Source organism: Schistocerca piceifrons, chromosome 2 (assembly GCF_021461385.2).
Source record: "Schistocerca piceifrons isolate TAMUIC-IGC-003096 chromosome 2, iqSchPice1.1, whole genome shotgun sequence".
NCBI classification, from domain to species: Eukaryota; Metazoa; Arthropoda; class Insecta; order Orthoptera; family Acrididae; genus Schistocerca; species Schistocerca piceifrons.
The window spans coordinates 268821329-268847737 of NC_060139.1; the positions used below are offsets into that span (position 1 = coordinate 268821329).

The window sequence follows — 26409 nt, forward strand, 5'->3', positions numbered from 1 at the left end:
ACATGGCGTACAGTTCCTGATCACCAGACTTGGCGCCATTGTCCTATGTTCAGTTCCGTACCTCTCCACAGTGTCTCGTGGAGTGATGGCGTGTGACAGGCTTTCATGGTGATCCATCTGTCGGATGGGGACGTTAAGCCCTGTGGTCCCCTTGGTCATACTCGAGAGGAATAGACTGTGTGACGGCGCTAGATTTCGACGTTCGCCATACTGCCATCTTGCTTTGACCGGTGACGTACAGTGAGCACAATTTGTTTTTAAGAAAATGGACTTATATATATATATATAGACTGACCTGTTGCGTAGTCCCAGACTTAGGTGAGATTCGAAGGCGATAGTCTGGTTGTGAGTTCGTGAAGTCAATGAACATATAATAACAATTTTTTAAATTGCGCATTCCGTAGTTACACTGCCTGATCAAAGGTATTTGGACGCTCATACGAACACGGATCTGACCACTGCATGTCACGGAAGGCGGAATCGGCTGTACAAAAGGAGGAGGGTGCTATTTTTTTGCCAACAAAGAAGTAGTGACAGCAGAACTGGACGGTCAGGACTTTGGAGTGGACGGATCACTGAATGTCACATGAACTACAAATCCATCAGCGAGATTTCAGCCCTTCTAAAGCTGCTCAGGTCGATTGTTGGTGATGCGAGTGAAGTGGGAGGAACGCCAAATCCAGGTTCACCCAGAGCAGGCTGAGATCACGTACTTGGAGACACGCCCAGTTGACATTGCAGATGGTGGTTGTAGAAAACCTCACGGAACCAGCAGAAGGAATCACTCGTTAGTTCCGAAGTGTTAGTGGAAGTCCAGCTGGCACAATGAGTGGCCGTAGGGAATTAAAAAGAATGTGGTACGAAGGACGAGCAGATTCCCGTAAGCCACACGTTTCTAGAGTCAACGCTAAGCAACGCGTGGATGGTGTAAAGAGCGACGCCATGGACAGAGCAGTGGATGACTGGAAATGAGTGCTTTGTAGCAATGAACCACGCTGTACCCTGTGGCAATCCGATGGAAGGGATTGGTCCGGAGAACTTTCCCTACCATGATGTACAGAAACAACAGTGAAGTGCAGAGAGTGTAGTGTTAGGGTATGGGGTTGTTTTTCGCGGTTAGGGTACGGTACCCTTATTGCGGTTAAGAAAACACTAAATTTTACAGCATCGCGTAATGCGTACCGTACAGGAACAGTTGGCAGGTGATGAATGTATCAGCATGAGGATGATCGTCCCGTAAAGCGGCATCTGTGTGGCAATGGTTTTGTGGACAGCAGCATTTCTGAAATGGAGTGCTCTGTGTAGAGCCCCAACTCGAACTCAACTGAACATTTCTGGAATGAGTCAGAATGTCGATTCGCTTCAGACACCAGCGTCCAACCTTCTCTGGTTTCAGCTGCTGAAGAAGAATGGGTGCCATTCCTCCACAGGCATTAGTTACATCAATAAAGTTGTTCTCAGTAAAGTTGAAGCCGTTGTAAAACAGAAGGATGGACACACCTCATATTACTATTCACTAATATGTGTCCAGATACTCTTCATCAATTACTGAATAAAATAAATTTCTTTCATTTCACCTATATGGTCACAAACTTCCAGGTACTACAACTACATTCAGACACACAGAAAAAGACAGGAAAAACACAAATACCACTAGCATATTTCCTACCGCTTTAACAACGTTTTCGTTTAAAAGCTAAACGCCTCTGTCGTATATATCTTGCTTATGGTTTCACCTGTTATAGAGTGCACTACATATTCACTTCGGGTTCTTACGTTGTGCATATAGCTCTAGTGTTTTGTTGTCCCTTCTTTGTTTATATAATATACTTCATTAATTAGATAATCTTGCTCATGCACTGATACGGTGTTTTATCATTCTTTTCTTGGAACGGCGTGCCGCAGGGTACCAGGGGCCCTCTAACCAATTCTCGCCTATGTATGCGGCGTTTTGGAGGTAGCACCAACAGAGGACCTGATTATGTGCGGAAGTCTGTTTTCTTTCACGGTGCTTCTTTAGATATTTATTTTGTAATTTTTTATATTATTCTGTATACTCCGAAAGCTGTTTATTATTTATGTCATTATCTAAAATATTGCGACTTGAGCGTATCTGAATTACTGTCATTTTTCTTTTAAACACCATAATTTTTGTCGGATTTTAATTTATTGCGTTTTATTACTGTAACGACTTTTACTCATTATAAGCCCAGTACAGACTTTATCGACTGCATCCCTCTTTTTATTTTACACCGAATAAATATCATTCAAGAATATGGTTCAAATGGCTCTGAGCACTATGGGACTTAACTTCTGATGTCATCAGTCCCCTAGAACTTAGAACTACTTAAACCTAACTAACCTAAGGACATCACACACATCCATGCCCGAGGCAGGATTCGAACCTGCGACCGTAGCGGTCGCGCGGTTCCAGACTGTAGCGCCTAGAGCCGCTCGGCCACTCTGGCCGGCTTCAAGAATAGTGTGGCGTGCTTGCGACACAAACATTTTGTGGCTACCGTACAGCAGTTTGTTTTGAACAGTAGCGCTGCTGACAAGATGACTGTCGTATATATTACAATTTATATATGTGTGACGATGCCGGCAATGATTTTGTGATTAGCAATTGACTATGTCACTATGGCTTCAGCACAATAGGACATGTCTTATAAAAACCAGGTATGCCTCGTCACATTTAAAGCGCACAATTTTCACATGTATGCTTTTCATCATATCCTATTTTATTGTTTTAAGCTGTAGACAATCCACTAGTTGCATTTGTATTTTTTCCCATATTTTACTGCAGATCTGAAGATATTCATTGCTGACAGAAACCGGTAGTCTGAGGACTTACAAGTTTGTGACCATTCACGACCATGTCATCCCTTGTGAATTACTGTATGTTTGCGTCTCCGCCGAAAACTCATATTTTGCCAGCGTGGTCCGATATTTTCAGGTTTTTAATGTGTTTGAATGCGATATTGACGAAACTGCCGCAGTCCCCATACTTTGAAAGTTAAAATGAAGTATGATTGTATGACGTCATAGTTCAGCATCTGCTTACTTGCTTCCGAAGAAGAAACGGCGTCAATTGTGGAAGCAAAGCATATTATATCATGTTCTTCAGTACTTCCGTAAAGGGTGTGGTGCGGCTGGCGGAAAAAATGGTTCAAATGGCTCTGAGCACTATGGAACTTAACTTCTGAGGTCATCAGTCCCCTAGAACTTAAAACTACTTAAACCTAACTAGCCTAAGGACATCACGCACATACCCGAAGCAGGATTCGAACCTGCGACCGTAGCGGTCGCGCGGTTCCGGACTGCAGCGCCTAGAACCGCTCGACCACCCCGGCCGGCGCTGGCGGAAACTGGCGAAATTCAAACCTGGAGACGTTTCGGCGGAGCAGCTCTTAGCAAGTGTGGGTGCAGGTAGACTTCAAGTGTTTGGTTTAAAGCCTCGTGTGTCGGCGCAGAGAAAGCTGCACTGCGACGAGTGTTTACAGGATCGGGGCTCCATCCCGAGGGAGAGTGTGTTCTGGGAACAGCAGAAGGTGAAAGTGAACGCAGCTCTCGGCGTCACAAGAGCTGCCCCACGCACGAGGGCCTAGATTTGAGTTATCAGTGCAGGGACTTGTACATACATCGTAACAGCGTGAGAGTAAGGAGACGGAAGCTGTGTCGTAACCGAAGCTAATGTGACGTTGATACGCTTCTTGACCTGGGAGTTGGGTATTTTTCGGGAATTAAAGCGTATTGGGAGCCAGACCGTACTGTACGTTTCATCCATACAGACCGAGTACGAATGTAGGGACGTACATGGAAAAAGAATAGTTAAAACGTAAATAACTGCCTTTTGCAGAGCGGACCGAAGTGAGACATACAGGAAGAGAGTCAGTGATGTTCTGGAAGGAACCGACAGGGATGTGGAGCCATGCCGACTCCAGTGACGAGGACAGCTGCCCTGGGTCTTTCGTTGAGGATCCGTGGCCGAAAAGCCCGATCGAAGTGGTCCAACAGATCCTCTGTTGGGTTTAAATCCGGGAAGTCTGGTGACCAGGGCAGCACGGTAAACACGACCTGGGGATGTTTGAACCACGCGCGTACTCTGCGAGCTGTGTGGCACGCTACACTGTCCTGCTGGTAGATGCCACTCTGCCGACTGCATGTAACGGTGGACATGGTTCATAAGGACAGATGCATCCTTCTGCTGATCCATTGTGCCTTTCGGAATGGCGAGATCACCCAGGGATTGCCACCGAAACATTCCCCAGACCATTAAATTCCCTCTTCTCTTTGTCTACCTCTACTGTTTTTAACCCCCCCCCCCCAATTTTCCCTCCAGTTCTAAATTGGTGGTCCCTTGATGCCTCAGAATGTGTCTTATCAATCGATCCCTTCTTCTATTCAGATTGTGCCACATATTTCTTTTCTCCTCGATTTTATTTAGTACCTTACGTGATGTACCCATCTAATCTTCAGCATTCTTCTGTAGCACCACATTTTGAAAGCTTCTATTCTCTTCTTGTCTAAACTGTTTATCGTCCTTGTTTCACTTCCATGCATCAGTACACTCTAGACGAACACCTTCTGAAAAGACTTCCTAACACCCAAATCTGTGTCCGATTTCAACAAATTTCTCTTCTTTAGAAACGCTTTTCTTGTCTTTGCCCGTCTACTTTTTATATCCTCTCAAATTCGTCATCGTATTATTTTACTGCACAAATAGAAAAAAAATCTTCTATTACTTTAAGTGTTTTGTTTACTAATCTAATTCCTACAGTATCACCTGATTCTGTCCATCTTATATCCACCTTTCAATTAACTGTGCATTACGTTCAATTGCTCTTCCAAGTCCAGAATTACAATATCATCGACGAACCTCTACGTTTTTATTTCTTCTCACTGCACCTTAATTCCTTCACCAAATTTTCCTTTGGTTTCCTTTACTGCTTCCTCAATGTACAGATTGAATAACAGAGGGGATCGGCTACAAACGTGTCTCACTTTATCCTCAACCACTGCGTCCCTTTCATGCTGCTCGGGTCTTATAATTGTCGCCTGGTTCCTGTACAAACTGTAAATAGCCTTTGCTTCCTGTGTTTTAGCCCGCAACCTTCAGAATTTGAAAGAGAGTACTCGAGACAACATTGTCGAAAGCTTTCTCTAAGTCTACAAATACTATAAACGTAGGTTTGACCAACCTTAATCTATTTTCTATGATAAGTCGTCAGGTCATTATTACGTCGCCAGTGCCTACATTTCTCTGGAATCCAAACTGATCTTCCCCGAGGCCGGCTTCCACTAGTTCTTCCATTCTTCTATACAGAATTGGTGTCAGCATTTAGAACCATAACTTAGTAATTTATAGTTCCGTAATATTCGCATCTGACAGCACCTGCGTTCTTTGGAATTTATAATTACTACAGTCTTCTCAAAGAGTGAAGGTATTTCGTCTGTCTCATATATCTTGCACCTTTCAGCTTTCGCTTTTTTGCTTAGGACTGGTTTTCCATCTGAGCTCTTGAAATTCATATAGCTGCTACTCTTTTCCCCAAAGGCCTGTAATTTTCCAGTAGTTGGTATCTACCTTTCACCTAGTGAAATATGCATCTAAATTTTTACATTTGCTCTATACCCATTCCTGCTTTGACATGTTGCACTTCATTCATTGTACTCCGTTTCGCCTGCTTTATTTACAGTATTTTTATGTTTTCTCCTTTCATTTATTAAATTGAGTTTTTCCTGTGCTGTCCAAGGATTTATTGTAGGTTTGTCTGTTTACATATTTGATTCTCAGCTATCTTCACTATTTCGTCTCTGAAAGCTACCCACTCGTTTTCTGTTTCCTTTCCTGTGTTGTAGATAATCGTTGCCTAACACTCCATCTGAAAATCGCAACAACCTGTTGTTTTTTCAATTTATCCATTTTCTTAATTTCCTACTTTTTTGCCAATTTCTTCAGTTTTAATCTACAGTTCATAACGAATAAATTGTGGGCAGAGTCCACGTTATCCCCTGGAAATATCCAACAATTTCAAATTTGGTTCCGGAATCTCTACCTTATCATTATATAAAGAATTCGAAACCTTTCGGTGTCTCCAGGTCTCTTCACGTATACAGCCTTCTTCCCTGATTATTAAACCAAGTGAAAGCGATGATTAAATCATGCCCTGTGAAAAATTCTACCTCTTTCATTCCTTTCCTCCAGTCCAATTTCTCCTACAATCCTCTTCCTTTTCCTGCTATCGAATTCCAGTCCCTCATCACAATTAAATTTTCGTTTCCCTTAATTACCTAAATAAATTTCTATTATCTCCTCAGACATTCCTTCAGTGTCTTGGAGATACTTGGCATATAAACTTGTACTATTTTGTGGTGGATGTGGGCTTCGTGACTATCTTGGCTACGATAATGTGTTCACCTCGCTGCTCATAGTGTTCCTATTTTATTATTCGTCATTAAACCTACTCCTGCATTATCTCCAGTTTATTTTATATTTATAACCGTGTATTCACCTGACAAAATCCTGTTCTTGCTGCCACCGAACTTCTCTAATTCCCACTATACCTAACTTCAATCCACTCATTTCTCTTTTTAAATTTTCTAAGCTACATGCGCGATTACGGGATCTAACATTCCTCGCTCGAATCTGTAGAACATCACTTTTGTTTCTCCTGATGACGGCAGACTCCTGAGAAAACGCTGTCTGGATGACTATTTTACCTCTTGAATATTTGACTCAAGAGGACGCCATCATTATTTAACCGTAGAGTAGAGCTACATGTCTGCGGGAAAAATTACGGCTGTAGTTTCCCCTTGCAGTTCCAGCACAGCAAGGCCGTTTTGGTTGATGTTAGAAGGCCAGATCGGTCAATCATCCAGATTATCGCCCATTCAGCTACTGTAAGGCTGCTGCCCCTCTTCAGGAACCACACTTTTGTCTGGCCTCTTTACAGATACCACTCCGTTGTAGTTGACATTTATCGCTTAGGCAAGCAAGCCACCCCACTGACGGCGAGGTCCATGGCTCGTGGGGAGGGGCTGGGTTATACACAAAGAGAGTATAGTTCTAATTGTGATTAGTAGTCTTCTGATATAGTTATGGAAGTCCCTGAATGTTAGTAATGCTTAGTAGCATCGTGTTACGTCAGTGTAATATCCTCACTGCAGTCTTCCATACCGATGTTCATAAGTCTATAGGTAGACTGAATCTCAAGGCGAAGCTCTGAGTGCGACTGCTTAAAAAGACGCGCCGGCCAATGAGAATCGCGGGCAGTGAGGTCGCATCAATTCAGCGTCCTCTGGCGGTGCATATGCGGGGTGCCACCTGACGAAGAACAGCGAGCGATGGAAGAGCGACGCTCGGCCGGCAACCTACTGGCGGGAGATTTATAACTTAGAAATCAAATAAGCAGTCTCGATAGTGTTTTCATGTTTTTTATTTCTTGGCAGTCGGTTTCGGGCCTTTCCTCAGACCACTTCAAGCTTACACCACCATTATCACTGCCGGTGGCGGCAGACAGTGCGAGATCTGTAGAAGTACGGTTGTCACTTCTATGGATCTCGCTCCGTCTGCCGCCACCGGCAGCCATAACGCTGGTGTATGCCTGAAGATGGCCTGAGGAATGGGGTCGAAACCGACTGCCAAGAAATAAAAAATCTGAAAACCCTATCGAGACAGTTTTTATTGATTTTTAACATTTTATACCGATCACTGTGCTCCAATTAAGAATGCTTTCTAAAATTTTAGATTTGCAAGTGCCATCTCTCTCTCGCGTAGTTGTGACTTTTGCGCGGCGCTGCTGCTGCCCTCGACGGAGATGCCTGCAGTTACTACTGGTGTTCGCACTGGACGCCTGCAGAGCCAACTGATGTTGTGGCGAGGTCTGTGTACTAGCTACCTCTACACATCCCTCACAGTTGCCTCCAAAAAAGCCACCACACACTTCTGCTGCATCCTCATTGAGGTATGTACGTGCCACAGTTAGTAGCGGGTGGCGGTGGCCAGCTCGTGTTCTTGAGCGCTGCCGTCCACTATGAGACGCGTCTTCAATGCTCGAATGAAGGTGAAGTGTTGCAAGCAACTTCCCGTGCTGGAAATCTGACTCGCCCTTTTGTCTCTGCTAATCCATTGTGGACGTGGGGCAGCGGCTGGTCAAATATTTACCAATGAAATTCGCCAACAGCCGTGCAGTTAAGACGTTATTTTGTTTTATTATTACTAACAGTTTCGGCATTCCATTAAGCCATCTTCAGGACACATACACATCTCTAAAAAATAAACTATATTGGCACACTGAACCGTATATTCCTGGATGTCGTAAATTCTAAACCGTATCCCATGTGCTTCCTTCGAAGACCTGATTGTGTCAAGGAACATATGGCTCAGTATGCCAATATCGTTTAATTTTTAGAGATGCATATGCGGCCTTAAGGTGGTATAATGGAAAGCTGAAACTGGTAGTAAAAATAAAATAAAATAATGTCTCAACTGCACGGCTGTTGGCGGATTTCATTGTTAAATATCTCGCCCTTAGTTACAATGAGAGCATAATTAGTTAGTTAGTTACGTGTTCCATACATCATCTGAAGTATTGCTTTATCAAAATGTTAAGGAAGGAGTCAGTTTAATTATTACATTATTACTTTAATCCTACTCATGCAACTACACTTAAAAACAAGATTTTTTTTTACAGGATAGCAGTTTTCAAGTAGAAAGTCGTCAGTGGAATAGAAGGATTGGTTCGGGAGCAATGAGTTTAAGTAAGATTTAAAACTTGCCTTGCTGCCTGTGAGAAATTTTATGTTATTAGGACAATAATCAAAGATTTTTTTGTGGCTGCATATTGAACTTCTTTCTGAGCCATCGACAGCTTTAGTAATGGCTAATAAAGGTCATCTATCCCTCTAGTGTTGTAGGTATGAACATCACTTGCCAAATTGAGACGTATTATTTACGACGAATTTCATTATCGAGTATATGTATTGTCATAGCACAGTTAAAATGCCTAACTCCTTGAAGAGGAAACTGCGTGAAGTAAGGAGGTGAACGCCACATATTATTCTTACTGCTCGATTTTGTGCAATCAGTACTTTCCTTACGATGAGTCACCCCATAAAATTAATCTATAAGACATTATTGAATGGAAACATTCAAAATATGTCAGGAGGTCGATTTGTTTGTTTCCAAGATTAGGAACAATGCGAGGAGCGAAAGCAGCTGAACTTAATATTTGAGGACCTCAGTAACATGCTTCTTCCAGTTCAAGTTTTGATCGATATATACACCAAAAATTTGAAGCATTCTACTCTGTTTACAGACTCTTGCTCATGTGCTACTTCAGTTGCCTCTATGACTATTTGTTGCACGGAAATGAATATAATGTGTTTTTATGAAAATTTAGGGAGAGTCCATCTTCTGAGAACCACCTTATAATTCTTTGAGAAAAATCATTTCCATCTCTTCTGCTGCTTCCTCTCTAATAGGATTTATTATAATGCTGGTATCGTCTGCAAGAAGTCCCAATTCTGCTTGTTGAATGTTAAGTTGAAGGTCACTCACCTATATAAGGACTAGAACTGAATGCAAAATTGAACCCTGTGACACTCCCTTTGTGATTTCTCCCCAGTCACTAAAATTTTCTTCCCTTGCGACATTGTTTAAATTCTTCAGCACAACCGTTTGCTAAGCTTGTAACGACCCCTCGGTTAACAGTTAACAGTCTGAAAAACGCACACATGCGGCGTTGTCTCCTTCACGATTGGAGACACCCTTTTACTTTGCAGTTTAGATCACTCATTTTTCAATGCAGCAGTGAGCCAAGCAGACTTAGCGTCTCGAGACAAACGAAAAACGTCTAGGAACAGTGACTTTTGAGCTCTCCGTGCGATGTCTGCATTGCAGGCGGTCATTCTGTGCAGATTTCAGAAACAGCACATATATATCTGTTCAACGATGATAGTTTATATAGCGCTGTCCAAAGGCCTTCAACGAAGACGACAAATGCCAGGAAGTATATGGCAAAATTCTTTTCTGCTCTGGGCCCCATTGAAATGTCCATAAAATTAAACTGCATTTGGAAGAAAAAGCTCGGAATATCGCAAGAAGGCCTAGGACGTCAACGCCGGCAGGCAAGCATCTCCAACGAAATCTGACGGAAATGAGTCACAAGAGCCAAATAATTGAGTAACGAATGACAGCAACGATTCATGTTTCAGCATTTTTCAGCATGTGGGTAGTTAACAACGAGAAAGTACTTACAAGATTGCGAGAACCGTGAATAATTAGTTATAATTGTCAGTATCTCTAAATGCAAGTAACCAGAATAACACAGACTCTAAATATGTTCTCGGAATTTAGTGACAACATGACATTAATTGCAACGCCTTCACTAGAAGACTACGGGAAACTCGTTTGAACATCAGGAAAAAATGCTAAAATGAAAAACAGGCTACGGAAAGACAAAAAAAAATCGCAATGTCGGTCAGCTGTGCAACTGGAAATGGAAGGATGATCTTCTAAAAAAATATCTAAAAGAACCGGCTTCTTTATCGTTACTTGCTTAATATAGTACGTGGTGCACTAGTTTAAGGGTCTATATCAATCTGCACCTTTCCATTTCTGCCGATGGTTTCTGAATGAAGTGGTGTAGGTAAGTGTGGATGTTCAGTTTTTATTTTCTTCAAGACAGACGTGGTTCAGCGTGTCCAGACAACTGACAGAACACGCACCACGTTGAACAGACTTTGATAGTCATTTTACTAAGGTTTGAAGCTCCTATTGATGTTCTTACGTGTTTGGGATTTAAAAGTTGGGTTGTTTTGAAAATCAGCCTTTTGCAAACACAATTAGTTTATTTTTATATTTACCCAGACATATTTCGACACCTATGTGTCATCTTTTGTGGGTCAAATTTTTATTTCTGTAAAGTACAATACCAAATTCATAATAATTTAACTGCTGTAGGCCTAAGAATTACAATATGTGCAGTTTCCTTTCTTTTGTTTAGACGCTCACCTTAAAATTACATCGCTAACCGAACTGCATTATTATACACCGGTTTTAGTGCTCGTTTTCGCCGTTTTTTGGACAGTATATCATCTGCAAACTAGCCAAAAAGAAAATTGTTGCGTATTTGTGAAGAATTTATATTCAATAATTTTCTACATTGGAGCTTTATGTCAAAACAACAGCAACAGATAAAAGCTACAGAGAAAAGTCTAAAAACGCAGTTGTCCATTATATTAAGAGTAGATAGGACCAGAAACGTACGGAATGAATATGTTTTACAGTAAGACAGATGTGTATGTAAGCATTATTTATTTATTTTTACAGTAACGTGAAACATTTCTCATGCAAAGGCCTATGGTATACTCATGAGCCGAAGAAACGGAGGATCGATGGTAAGTTTTTTTTTTTTTTTTTTTCGTTGTGGATATTAGATTTTATGAATACGCGATGATAGAGCGGATGGAGGAGGAGAAGAACGAATTGGAAATTGCACGAGTCGAGCAGTTGTCCTTGACTGAATAATTGAAATAAGGAAAGCCTCAAGATGAGCTGTAGCAAGGTCGTTGAGAGCGACAGTATGTGTTTGCCTTCACTGCGCGTGTTTGTTGAGTCTAGAGGGGGAAAATTGGAGCGGATATTCCATACGAAGGTGGGAGTCTTCAGCAGGTTTTGGAAGTAACAGCACTAACCTAAATAATAATCCATTTGCTAGGGAATTTATTTCGACAGTATTTTCCAGGTGCAAAAATATCTTACTGCCACCATAAATCCACGTTAGTGCTGAAAGAGGAGTTCATGGCAACGAAACACCGATACGAAAAACCAGTATACCTCGCTCAACACGCGAATGGAACAGGATAGAATGTGATTAACACTGGTGTGAAGTACCCTTCGCCACGCACCGTACTGTGGCTTGCGGAATAGGTCCGTAGGTGTAGAATTAATCACGTTGTTCTCATATCACAAATGTGACAGGCTGAAACACGGGTAATGTACACTGTGTGATCAAAAGTATCTGGACACCACTATGTAATGCGGAACTGATCACAAGATGTGACTAGAGGTGGACGCATCAGTGTGCGAGGAGGGAGGAAGTATTGTGTTGTTAGTAGGGCAGCAGTAACTGTAGAATGGATCGGTCAGAACTGAGTGATTTCGAACGTGGACTAGTCACTGGATGTGACATGATAACAGATGCGTCAGGGACATTTCAACCCTTCTAAAGCTGCCCAAGTAGACAGTTGGTGAGATGACTGTGAAGTGGAAACGCGAAGGAACAAGCAGACCTAAACTGAGAGCAGGCAGACCTTATGTACTGACGGACCCGAACGTAGAGCACCGTGGAGAGTGTTTGCACAAAATCGCACCAAATGAGCAGAAGAAATCAGTCGTGTATTTCAAAGTCCTACCAGGAGTCCAGCTAGTGTTAGGCGACACATGAGCTGGACAAAACAGCGACGCCAGTGGACGGTGGATGACTGGAAACAAGTGATATGGAGTGATGAATCGCGTTATACCCTTTGGCAATCCGATGGACGGGTTTAGTGTTTGGTGAGCTCCTGGAGAACGTTATCTCACCTCACGTATCGTGCCAACACTGAAGTAAGGAGAAGGTAATGTTACGCCATGGGGGTATTTTTCGTGCTCGGGGTGTGATCTCTTTATTGTACTTAAGAAAACGCTTAGTTCGGAAGAACACATATTACAAAATTGTTTACTGCGTTAGTAGAGGTACAATTCAAAGAGACAATGCACCCTGTCATAAATCAGCATAGGTGAAGCTACGGTTTGTGGACGGTGACTTTCCTGAAATGGACTAGCTTGCCTAGAGTCCTCACTTGAACCCAATGCAACTCCTCTAAGACGAGCCACAACGTCGATTTCGCTCCATATCAGCGTCCATTATCACTGTATTCTCTGGTTTCGGCTTCTGAAGAAGACCCAGCTACCATTGCGCCATGGGCATCAAGAAGCCTCACTGAAAGAGTCCCCATCGGAGTTCAACTCGCCGTAAAGGCGAAGGATGGACTCACCCCATATCAATGCCCACTAATACGTGTCAGGAGACTTTTGTTCCGATAGTGTACTTTCTAATACATACACCCATACTTTTATGAAAACCACAGAAGAAGTCAATGACATTATAACAGCATAAGGAACACCCGTGGTCTCGCGGAGCGTCTTTGATTAGTAGTACACGCTCCCGGATTTGAATCCCACCTCTGCTTAAATTTTGATTAATAATCAGCATTTGGTGGCCGAAGATTTCCCGCATATGAAGTAGCCCTCATAGTGCCAACGGCCTTGCCAAAGAGAGCGGAGGAGCGGAAGGAGGTTCAGGGCACTCTCTTGCCCTTGGGGTGGGAAACTGCCCCTAAAGACGGAAGAATCAACTATGATCAACGCCATGAGGATGCATAAGGCAATGGAAACGAATGCAATAAAGACACATAACGTATATCCACAGGACATGTGGCCTGTAACTGAAAAAGTGCCATCATGATCACTCCATTGCCAAAAGATTCCGGAATAGTCCCCAATTCGGATCTCCGGCAGGGGACTGAAAAGGGGGAGGTGACCATGAGAAAAAGATTGAATAATCAACGAAAGGATAACGTTCTACGAGTGCGTGGAATGTCAGAATCTTGAATGTGGTAAAGAAACTAGAAAATCTGAAAAGGGAAACACAAAGGGTCAACCTAGATATAGCAGGGCTCAGTGAAGTGAAATGGAAAGAGGACAAGGATATCTGGTCAGAAGAATAGGGTAATATCAACAGCAGCAGAAACAGCTATAACGGGAGTAGGACTCCTTATCAATTGGAAGGTAGAGCAGAGAGTGTGTTACTGTTAACAGTTCAGTGACAGTGGTTTTGTTGTCAGAATCGGCAGCAAACCAACACCGACAACGGTTGTTCAGGTATACGCGCCGACATAGCAAGCTGAAGATGAAGAGATACAGAAAGTGTGGTGTCACCGCCAGACACCACACTTGCTAGGTGGTAGCCTTCAAATCGGCCGCGGTCCATTTGTATACGCCGGACCGGCGTGTCGCCACTGTCGGTAATTGCAGACCGAGCGCCACCACACGGCAGGTCTAGAGAGACGTACTTGCACTCGCCCCAGTTGTACCGCCGACGTTCATAGCAATGGTTCACTGACAACTACTCTCTCATTTGCCGAGACGATAGTTAGCATAGCCTTCAGCTACATTTGCTACGACCTAGCAAGGCGCCGTATTCAATTGATATTGAGATTCTATTAATGTATCATCAAGAGCGATGTTCTACAAATGTGGATTAAAGTTAAGTATTCCAGAAGCTACGTACTTTTCTTTATAGCATTCATTACGTATCCTGTTTCAGACCTCACGCCAGCCTGCGTGAGTTTAAGCGCGTGCCTTTCGGCTTCCTCTCATTGTGTCTAGGCTGTCTTGCCTAGACACAACAGAAAGTACACGAGAATATTGAAAGGGTAATACAGTACGTAAAGAGAGATGAAAATTTAATAGTCATAGGGACTGGAATGCAATTGTAGAGGAAGGAGCAGAAGAAAAGGTTACAGGAGAACAGGGACTTGAGACAAGGAACAAGAGAGGTGAAAGACTAATTTAGTTCTGTTCAGTTCTGTAATAAATTTGAGCTAGTAATAGTGAATACTCTGTTCAAGAATCACAAGGAGAAGAGGTACATTTGGAAAAGATTTCAGTTAGATTACATCATGGTCAGACAGAAATTCCTAAATCAGATACTGGATTGTAAGACGTACCCAGGAGCATATATAGACTCAGATCACAATGTATTAGTGATGAAGACTAGATTGAAGTTGAAGATGCTAGTCAGGAAGAATCAATAGGCAAAGAAGTGGGATACGGAAGTGCTAAGAAATGATGAGATACGGCTAGGCTATAGATACAACAATAACGAATAGCTCAGCAGGCAGTACAGTTGAAGAGTTATCGAAAAAGGGCAATCACAGAAGGTGGAAAGAAAAACATAGGTACAAAGAAGGTAACTGCAAAGAAACTATGGGTAACAGATGAAATACTTCAGTTGATCGGTGGAAAAGCAAGTACAAACATGTAAAGAGAAATACAGATCTCTGAGAAATGATTTTTTTTTTTGGAAATTTGTGGTAATGTCTTATGGGACCAAACTACTTAGGTCATCGATCTCTGAGCCTACATACTACTTAATTTAACTTACACTAACTTACGCTATGGACAACACACACCCATGGCCGAGGGAGGACTCGAACCTCCGACAGTGAGAGCCGCACAGACCGTGACAACAAGGCTCCTCAGACCGCGGGGCAACCCCGCGCGGCGGAAATGAAATAAGTAGGAAGTGAAAGGAAGCTAAGACGAAATGGCTGCATGGAAAATGTGAAGAAACCAAAAAAGAAATGATTGGCGAAAGGACAGACTCAGCATGCAGGAATGTCAAAACAGCCTTCGTTGACATTAAAAGCATGGGTGGTAACTTTAAGAGGTTAACGAGCATTCCACTGCTAAATGCAGAGGAGAGAGCGGATGGGTGGAAAGCGTATATTGAAAGACTCTATGAAGTGCAAGATTTGTCTGATGTGACAAGGGAAGAAAGAGGACTCGATTTAGAAGAGATAGGGGATCCAGTATTAGAATCATAATTCAAAAGAGCTTTGGAGGACTGACAAGAATAGTATACAGAAGAATGGAAAAGAAAATATATGATGTGTTAGATGACGATCACTTTGGCTTTAGAAAAGGTAAAGGCACCAGAGAGGCAGTTCTGACATTGCAGTTGATAATGGAAGCAAGACTAAAGAAAAATAAAGACACGTTCATACGATTTGTCGACCTGGAAAATCCGTTCGACAATGTAAATTTGTGCAAGATGTTCGAAATTCTGAGAAAAATAGAGGTAAGTTATAGGGAGAGACGGGTAATATACAATATGTACAAGAGCCAAGAGGGAATGAAGAGAGTGGACGACTAAGAACGAAGTGCTCGGATTGAAAAGGGTGTAGTCTTTCGCACCTACTGTTCAATCTATACGTCGAAGTAGCAATGGCCGAAATAAAAGAAAGGTTCAGGAGTGGAATTAAAATTTAAGGTGAAAGGATGTCAGTGATAAGACTGGCTGATGACATTGCTGTCCGGAGCGAAAGTGAAGAAGAATTACCTGATATGCTGAATGGAATGAACAATCTAATGGACTGAGAGTAAATCGAAGAGAGACGAAAGTAATCAGAACGAGCAGAAATACAGCGAGAAACTTGATGGCCACGAAGTAGATGAAGTTAAGGAGTTCTGGTTCCTATGCAGTAAAATAACCAATGACGAATGGAGCAAGAAGCAGACTAGCAATGGCAAATAGGGCGTTCCTGACCAAGAGAAATCTACTACTATCAAACATATGCCTTAATTTGAGGAAGAAATTTCTGAGAATGTACGTCTGGAGTACAGCATTGTATGGTAGTGAAACATGGACTGTGGAAAAAGAGAAGAGAACCGAAGCATTTGATACGTGGTGCTACAGACGAATATTGAAAATAAGCTTGACTGACAAGGTAAGGAATAAGGAAGTTCTGTTCAGAATCGGAGAGGAAAGGAATATGTGGAAAACACTGACAAGGAGAAGGGACAGGATAGAGCATCTGTTACGACATGAGGAAACGACTTCCATGGCACTAGATCGAGATGTAGAGAGCAAAAACTTTAGAGGAAGACAGAGACTTGAATACAACCAGCATATAATTGAGGACATAGGTTGGAGCTGCTACTCTGACGTGAATAGGTTTGCACAGGAGAGGAATTCGTGGTGGGCCGCATTAAACCAGTCAGAAGACTGATGAACCCGCCCCCCCCCCCCCGCCCTCCCCTCCCAAAAAAAAGTTCCCCATCAGAGTGTAGCTCAGTACCAGTAATTCTACTTTTTTGACTAACTTTTCCGTTTCAGTGCAAGTATGCCCAAATTATAAAAGACACATTATCGTTTGGAGATGACTGACCAAGTTCAAGTGTCACTTGCAGTAAAGAAAGTAGAGGCCAACACTAGCAGATAGATGTGGCTGCCAAGGTACATCTTTTGTAAAATCTGCAAATGAAGCTAATGACCGTAATCTCACATGTATCTATGTTAACAGAATTTTTGTTATGTATAAGGTCTGAAGTATAATTTTGCTGGCTATTTATTTGAGTTGTTTATACAACCATCTTGAAACCTTCCATATCAACAGCAGTATTAATAAGCATGTTGCATGGCCTGCTGTGTCAACAAGCATACTGCATGGTTCTTGAATATCGCTGTTGTAGTGATGGATCTGAAGAGGGTTACGTATAAGTATGTCGACCTTATAATAAGCTAAAAAACTCTACTTGCAAGTTACCAAATAGTCCCTGGAAACAAGAAGTGATAACACAATGTCGTTTAGCTTAAACATGTATGAATTTCGTTTCACGCACATTACTTGTATTTTGCAGTAAAATAAATGGAAAATTTCTCGGAAGAGTTGCTAATCTCCTACCCCATGTGGCGGATAGGGAGATGCTCACCAGATATAGTGGGTACGGGGAAATAAAATACCCTGAGTGGACCAAAACTAGTTCCAAGGGCACGGCGATTCCACATGTCAGTGGCGGTACCGCAACAGTGTCTGTTCCACATGTTAGTGGCGGCTGATAAAATATACCTCAGGGCTAACAACCTTGTGAGTTAACGTCGTCACCCACTCACAAACTCGTTGGACTCAACATGAAGAGAAATATCAACAGAAATAATACCCCAGGTGGTAAACAATCCACTCTCAATCATGATGGGGCAAGCAGGTCATCGGATTCTGGGGAGCCTGCACCTGCATGTACTCCCTCACAACTGACCTCACATAAACAAGAACAGAAAAAGAAAAGAAACATCACTTACATAGCTACAGTGCACATGAACTCTCTGATAAAGGTTGGTAAACTCAAACACATCATTGATGTGATGGAGAAGTGTAACATCAAGATAGTGGCATTACAAGCGGCTTGGTTTCGAGATGATTTTAGAATTCACATCCCCCAATGGCAGAACCTCCTCGTTTTCCTCGAGGTCCCACAATAGAGCATACATAAGAGTTAACTTCCATGCACCTACAAATGACACCAACAGGAAAGATCTGGAAGCAGTGGAATACTACTGGAACACCCTTAAAGAGACCCTAGACAAGATGCCTAACCACCACATCATCATACTCATTGGTGACTTCAACGCACTAGTTGGCAAGGAAAAGAAGTACTGTAGGATAGTAGGTGGTTACCTGGCCCACAATAGGACCAACAGAAATGGCGGGCGCCTCATAGACCTTTGCCACAACTGCAACCTGGTCCTAAAATCAACTGCGTTCAAGTGACTACCAAGGAAGGCCATGACCTGGAGGAATCCAGATCACATGCTGGGTGAATTTCAGATGGTCCATGTAACTATTGACAGGAGATGCCACAAGGAAATACAAAACATCAAGGTATTGAGGGGAACAAACCTCGACTCTGACCACTATCTCTCCCTAGTTAAGACCAACCTACAACATTTGAGAAGAGCTCACAATATCCTAAAGGTTTCGAGAATACAAAGTTTTAACATCCACTGATTGAGCGATAATGATTGCGACTTCCAGATCACCCTTGAGAAGAACACACAGGAACAAGGGTGGCCTACTCTTCAAAAGGCTCTACTGGATGACGCTTAAGAAACTATATCTGCTTCATCAAACAAAGGCAAGCATCCCTGGTGGACCACAGAATGTGATAAAGCTATAGAGGAAAGGTGTAGAGCCTGGATCAAGTGGAATCAGAGCAAAGATGAGCCCAACCATCAAGCTTTCATGGCGCAAAGAAAAACAACAGCGAGCATCAACCACAAAACCAAGAGGAATTACAACAGGTCTCAAAATACTACAGGCAGAAGAAGACTTCAAGAAAAAGAATTAAAGATATCTCTACGAGCGGCTCAAGAAACGACTACTCCATACATGGCCCCAACCCTATATCTCAGAGGGCCAGATGGGAAACTCCAAATGAATAACAGGGACTGCATGAAAACCTTTGGAGAATATTTCCAGAAACTCCTCAATGCAGAACAACCGAAAGAGAGTCTTGCTTTCACCGAACCCACTGTCAGGAACCAGGACTCTATACCACCCAAAAGGGAAGAAATAGAGAAGATCATCAAAGACCTCAAGAACAACAAGGCCCCAGGTGAAGAAATGTGGAAGCACATAGATGACCAGTCCCTTCAGAGTATCACCCAGATCATTCAGGACATTTGGAGGACAGTGGTCTTGCCAGAGGGATGGATCTCAGCCATGATCCTACTAGATCTTCTCTGAAGCCTTGCTGCATAGTCACCAAACAGCTAGACTCCGAACTAGGTAAATACCAGGCTGGTTTCCGTGCAAGTAGCTCCTGCACAGCACAGATTCAAAACCTCAAGACCAATCTCTCATATAGGAGCTCAGAGGGACAACCCTGGGTAGCCATTATGGTAGACTTCCAATAGGCATATGACTCAATAGATCGACAGACCCTCTTCTCTACCCTGTGGGAACTAGGCCTAGACAGGAAGACTGCCAGACTCGTTCAAGCTACGCTGAAGAAAACCACCTCCAAATTCAGAGGTGAACTCTCTGTGAGCTTTCCAATCCAGACCCCATCCAGACAGGAGTCAGGCAGGGGGATGACATCTCTTGCATCCCCTTCAACTGTGTTCTGGAGAAAATCGTCAGAGAATGGACTTCCACAATGTCACCAGAAGCAAGACTGAAGCTTGAGTACAAGAAAGACAACCTCAATGTACCCTGTCTAGCCTTTACTGATGATCTCACCCTATTGGCCAACAGCATGGAGGAGGCTACTCACCAACCACAGAGGCTCTACAGTATTGTGGCAAAAACCGGTTTGAAGGTCAACATACAGACGACTGAGTTCATCACCAATATCAAGCAGACTTCTTCTACAGTACCACTAGAAAACAATACTATCTGTAAAATCTCTGCAGTCAGGTACTTGGGAGAATGGATCTCAGCAAACGAGAGCGAAACCTTGACCATAGACGTCTGGTGCAGAGAGAGCCTATAATTCCTGTTAGAACATCTAAACCTCCAAGTGCCTATCCAAGAACATAGCTGAAGAACTGCAACTCAGTAGTAAAACCCTCTGCACTCTGTGCCTCTAAGTGCCTCTTGATGAATCGAAAGGGCACACTCAGGAAACTAGAACTTAAAGAGAGGAAGCTCCTGAGGAGAATACTAGGACCCTTAAGAGAGGAAGACGGTACCTACAGAATCAGGCACAATAATGAGCTCTACGAACATAAGGAAGACATAGTCACTTGTATGAGGAAAAGGCGACTGACCTTCTATGGGCACATGACCCGTCTGAATAACTCCAGGCTCACCAACAAGATCCTCACATGACAATCAGGGGAAAGGCGTCCAAAGCCAAATGGATCACCACTGTTAAATCAGACTTAGAGGAACTGCAGATATCATTAAAGACAACCGAGAACCGAACTCAATACCAACAGGTCATCCTGCAGGGAGTCTCCCCACTGTCTCTCACAGGCAAGAAGTGTACAGCCACCACCAGACCAACGTGGACGGATGAGAGGAAGCAGGCTCACAGCCAGAAGATGAAGGAATACTGGGCCAAGAAAAAGCAGAAGATCCTAGCTGAGAGTTAAGGCGAGCTCCGTGGTCCCTAGTAGACCGACAAGCATTGAAAAAAAGGAAGTTTTCTGAGGGTGAGGTAACACCACGGAAACATATTTGAGAAATAGGGAACAAAAAGGAAGCTTTTTGCTCGAGGTGGAATCCTCAAAAATATTTTCATTGCCATGAATAAGTGAGTAATCTTGAAATATTTCTGGCTTGTCCTGCGCAGGCTGTTCACGTTATAAATATCCATATGGAAGTGTGGTTTGGCTGTAGCGGGGCCGACTAGTCAAAAATTGCATCATATGTCACCACAATCTGCTGGATTCGTACTGTGCGTTGTTTGTTAATGCTACAAACAGACGTAGAAAAAACTATAGGCACGTCGGAGTCAGCCAGTAACATTTATTCCGAGCGCCTAGCCAGGAGTTACCGCTAGACAATGGTAACACACTACTGGCCATTAAAATTGCTACACGAAGAAGAAATGCAGATGATAAACGGGTATTCATTGGACAAATATATTATACCAGAAATGACATGTGATTACATTTTCACGCAATTTGGGTGCATAGATCCTGAGAAATCAGTACCCAGAATAACCACATCTGGCCGTAATAACGGCCTTAGTACGCCTGGGCATTGAGTCAAATAGAGCTTGGATGGCGTGTACAGGTACAGCTGCCCATGCAACTTCAACACGATTCCACAGTTCATCAACAGTAGTGACTGGCGTATTGCGACGAGCCAGTTGCTCAGCCACCATTGACCAGACGTTTTCAATTGGTGAGAGATCTGGAGAATGTGCTGGCCAGGGCAGCAGTCGAACATTTTCTGTATCCAGAAAGGTCCGTACAGGACGTTCAACATGCGGTCGTGCATTATCCTGCTGAAATGTAGGGTTTCGCAGGGATCGAATGAAGGGTAGAGACACGGGTCGTAACACATCTGAAATGTAATGTCCACTGTTCAAAGTGCTGTCAATGGGAACAAGAGCTGACCGAGACGTGTAACCAATGGCACCCCATAGCATCACGCCGGGTGATACCCCAGTATGGCGATGACGAATACACGCTTCCAATGTGCGTTCACCGCGATGTCGCCAAACACGGATGCGACCATCATGATGCTGTAAACAGAACCTGGGTTCGTCCGAAAAAATGACGTTGCTATTCGTGCACCCAGGTTCGTCGTTGAGTACACCATCGCAGGCGCTCCTGTCGGTGACGCAGCGTCAAGAATAACCGCAGCCATGGTCTCCGAGCTGATAGTCCATGCTGCTGCAAACGTCGTCGAACTGTTGATGCAGATGGTTGTTGTCTTGCAAATGTCCCCATCTGTTGATTCAGGGATCGAGACGTGGCTGCACGATCCGTTACAGCCATGCGGATAAGATGCCTGTCATCTCGACTGCTAGTGATACGAGGCCGTTGGGATCCAGCACGGGGTTCCGTATTAACCTTCTGAACCCCCCGATTCCATATTCTGGTAACAGTCATTGGATCTCGACCAACGCGAGCAGCAATGTCGCGATACGATAAACCGCAATCGCGATAGGCTACAATCCGCCCATTATCAAAGCCGGAAACGTGATGGTACGCATTTCTCCTAGTTACACGAGGCATCACAACAACGTTTCATAGGCAACGCCGGTCAGGTGCTGTTTGTGTATGAGAAATCGGTTGGAAACTTTCCTCATGTCAGCACGTTGTAGGTGTCGCCACCGTCGCCAACCTTGTGTGAATGCTCTGAAAAGCTAATCATTTGCATATCACAACATCTTCTTCCCGTCGGTTAAATTTCGCGTCTATAGCTCGTCATCTTCGTGGTGTAGCAATTTTAATGGCCATTAGTGTAATTACTGTTCTTTGGACTGCACTGTGGCCATAATTGGCGATGATAGTATTTCACTGATAAAGCGGCCGAATTATTCATTGCAACTAAACTGTACTTGGTATTTTATGGTAGCGGTATAGCTGTGAATTTGCTATCTGCAACTGTGATAATGCGATCTGTCAATAGGTATTTCAGGTTCCTGCAGTAAAGGAGAAATTCTCCACAAGGGGGGGTGCATTATTTACTCTATTGATGGCTTTTGCAAGAGTGAATCTGAAAGTGAGAAACCTGTTGTTAACCCAAAAGTGGACATCAAAAGTAGGTGGAGTCGAGAAGAAGACTGTAAAGTGTATTACAATCAAAGAGAGCTGTAGGAACGTTAGAAAAAAGGTGGTTTCGTGTTGCCTGGAAAGCACCTAAATAGCAGGAAACCTGCAGCACTGCATGTTGGTTCTGACAAGGATGTTCTAAGGCAGTGCGTGTTAGGAATGTATATTATGGTATGCAAACGTGAACAGTACGAGGAGCATGTGATCAGTACCTTGCCACTCCCTCCAGCAATTACAGCAGCTACATGAATCCTGATGATGCCGCTGCGCCTTTATTGAAGAAGTTCCTCATGTGGCTTCGCGAGGCTCAGTGGACCTCTTTCCAGACATCCTCGACCAGAGACTAATTCGAGAAGGTGCTGGGAATCAAAGCCGGGTCCTTCCGCACCTATGCTGCGACGGTAAACATTCGACGACGGATTCAGTCGTATTATGGTATATAATGTACATAATGGGGAGTATCCAGCAGAACATAAATTAGTAAGAATGACGCCTGAGAAGGCTGGATTCAAAGTTAGTTTTCCCCAAGGTCATCAATTTTAAAAGACGTTGGTTTTTAAAATGTTTGAAGTAATGGTCGAAGGATATTTTTCACAGCATGCATGGGACACATTCCTGAGAAAGATGTAGGAAATAAGAAACGAAGGTAGTTTGACAGTTCATTACCTTGATAAAACATGGGTCACCCAGAATCATTCTTGGAAGGTGTCCTGAAAAATAAGTTATGGTGCTGGCGGTGTGAAAGTTACAGTTGGTAAAAGATAAAGCATAAGTATTGTGCACGGTAGCCCTCCTTCTGGTTTTATTCCTGGACGCAAACTAGTAATTGTAACAGTAAAGTTAATTTCACATGAACTGTTTAGTGGCTCTACCGGTTTCGAGTAATTACGTACAGTCAGCAGACCATAAAGACGTATAGGCTAATGGCTAGTTTCGGTCGTAGTATATCCTTAGAACAACTGTTAAATGAAACGTAAATGTCATGAATGTACAAGCGCAACTTATACATGAAATTAAGCTAAGAGTACCTGAAAGACTCACAATTAAGACTGAGTACCATAGGAAACATATTTAGTACGGTGTCACAGAAATACTTCTAGACATTGGTGCTCAACTGATGGCGGCCTTCCATTATATTTCGCCTTAGAAATAACTAGGAACCAGGAGCATCCCTTCTGCCAAAGATCAGTTTAAATTTACAACCAGGAGATAGTTGAGGCACAAAAATTAGTGGATTCACGTTTTGGGTTTCTCAACAAGTTGGGTACGCTAACCAATGAAGAGGTAGTAGCAGCAGCTAAAAAGTAGCTGAGATGTATGGCAATGAATTAGGAGATCAACTAGGAAATTAACTGATATAGTTCCAGGCTTGTTCAAACTAATTTGAAACGGATGTTGAGGAACATGAAAACTAGTCTGAAGAGGTAGGTGTATAAACCCTTCTTTGAAGAAAGACCCTGGGATTCGTTTTCCTAATATCGAGGTTGCTATATAAATATACATATACATATGGTCACATAATGTCGTTGAGAAACGTCATTTTGAAAATTTGAGTTTATCAAAACTGACTTTGAACCTGCTTGTTACGAGACAGGTACAGCATTTTAGTTTCGCTCACTAATGAAACATATTTCAAGTGAAGTAAGTGAACAAAATATTGAAGGATCATTAAAATGAATTGTGGGCGCAGACAAATTAGCCAGTAATATTACTCGAAATTTTCATTTCGAGGCTGATTGCCTTTGTATTTGATTTCTTACAAGTAAAACTTTCTTTTGTTACATTCGATTTATTATTTATTGTTTACCTAACAAACATGTTTAGGCAACGGCCTTGCCGCAGTGGATACACCGGTTCCCGTGAGATCACCGAAGTTAAGCGCTGTCGGGCGTGGCCGGCACTTGGATGGGTCACCATCCAGGCCGCCATGTGCTGTTGCCATTTTTCGGGGTGCACTCAGCCTCGTGATGCCAACTGAGGAGATACTCGACCGAATAGTAGCGGCTCCGGTCAAAGAAAACAATCGTAACGACCGGGAGAGCGGTGTGCTGACCACACGCCCCTCCTCTCCGCATCCTCATCTGAGGATGACACGGCGGTCGGATGGTCCCTGTAGGCCACTTGTGGCCTGAAGACGGAGTGCTTTTTTTAACAAACATGTTTGTTCATACTTACAATATCTTAGATTTAATATTAAAATACTGATTTTGCGTGGGCAAGAACTTCTGATTTTTTTTAAAGATAGTTGTTGGTGTTGAATATCTTAATGATTTCAGTTCTGTCCACTTTTTAATGTCATTGGTTCATTAAACCATAAATTGTATAATAAAAATTTATACATTTAGAAAGTAAACACGCACACACACACACACACACACGCACGCATGCACACACACACACACATTCATACTGTTTCTCGATTTGTAGCCTTAATGTTTTTTTGGGTTGTTCGCTATACGTTTATTCACTGTACAACGTAAAATTTTCTGTTACGTAGCGTTACAATGTCAAAGATGAAATTTACTCACGTTGGGCGTCAGTACTGTATCATTTTTGACTACGATATTCAGTAGAAGTTTGATGAAGGTCTTATAAGCAGCAAAACTGTTTAACGAAATCAATTAATACTGTAGAACAGCGGCAATTTTATACTTTTTGTTTCCAGTTAAATAATGAATCTGAACTGCTGTGTTTTAATTAGAAAATTCCATCCATCAGGTGCGTTCAATAAGTAATGTAACACATTTTTTTCTCGGCCAATTTCGGTTGAAAGATGCGAAATTTGTTGTGGGACATAGTTTCATGAAGTTACGATAGCTGGTGGGGCTTTATGTAGACTTCAAAATGACGTCTGTAACGGAGGTGCGCTCCTAACAGAGAGCTATCATTGAGTTTCTTTTGATGGAAAATGAGAGCATCGCAGATGTGTTCATGGGAGCTTGCAGAATGTCTACGGAAACCTGAGAGTGGATAAAAGCACGGTGAGTCGTTGGGTAAGGAGTCCATCATCATCGTAACAAGGTCGAGCAAACCTGTCCGGTCTCCCGCCTGCCGGCCGGCCGCACACCGTTGCGACTCCTGCAATGCTGCTCGAACGTGCGGACACTCTCATTCGAGGAGACCGACGGATCATAATACAACACCTCGCTGCACAAGTGGACGTCTCTGCTGGTAGTGCTGACACGTTCGTCCACCATTTGGGGTACTCAAAGATATATTCCCGCCGATTTCCTTGCCACGTAACAGAAGACCATAAAATCAATGAAGGGCCACTGTGCGGACTTATTTGGGTGCAACGAGGCTGATGGTCAAAACTTTTTGTCGATCGCCGTCAAAGTCCATGAAACATGAGTTCATCATTTCGAATCGGACACAAGACGACAATCCATGGCCTGACGTCCCAATATCTCTCCTCCGAAGAAAAAGTTCAAAGCCACACCCGCAGACGATAAAGTCGTGGCGTCGGTCTCCTGGGACGGTGAAAGGGTTATTCTGATTGATGTCTTCCGTCATGGTGCAACGATCAACGCTGAAGTGTATTGTGTTACCGTCAGGGAAACGACTT

At 43.0% G+C, this 26409-nt stretch overlaps 1 protein-coding gene and 1 pseudogene across 1 annotated transcript in view; one reads left to right on the forward strand and one right to left on the reverse strand.

The window, feature by feature from the left end:
• LOC124776726 overlaps positions 1–26409 on the reverse strand; it is a 133404-nt gene that overhangs the window by 106308 nt on the left and 687 nt on the right. The gene's annotated exons all lie outside the window — the stretch shown is intronic.
• On the forward strand, positions 24668–24785 carry LOC124778681 (annotated as a pseudogene).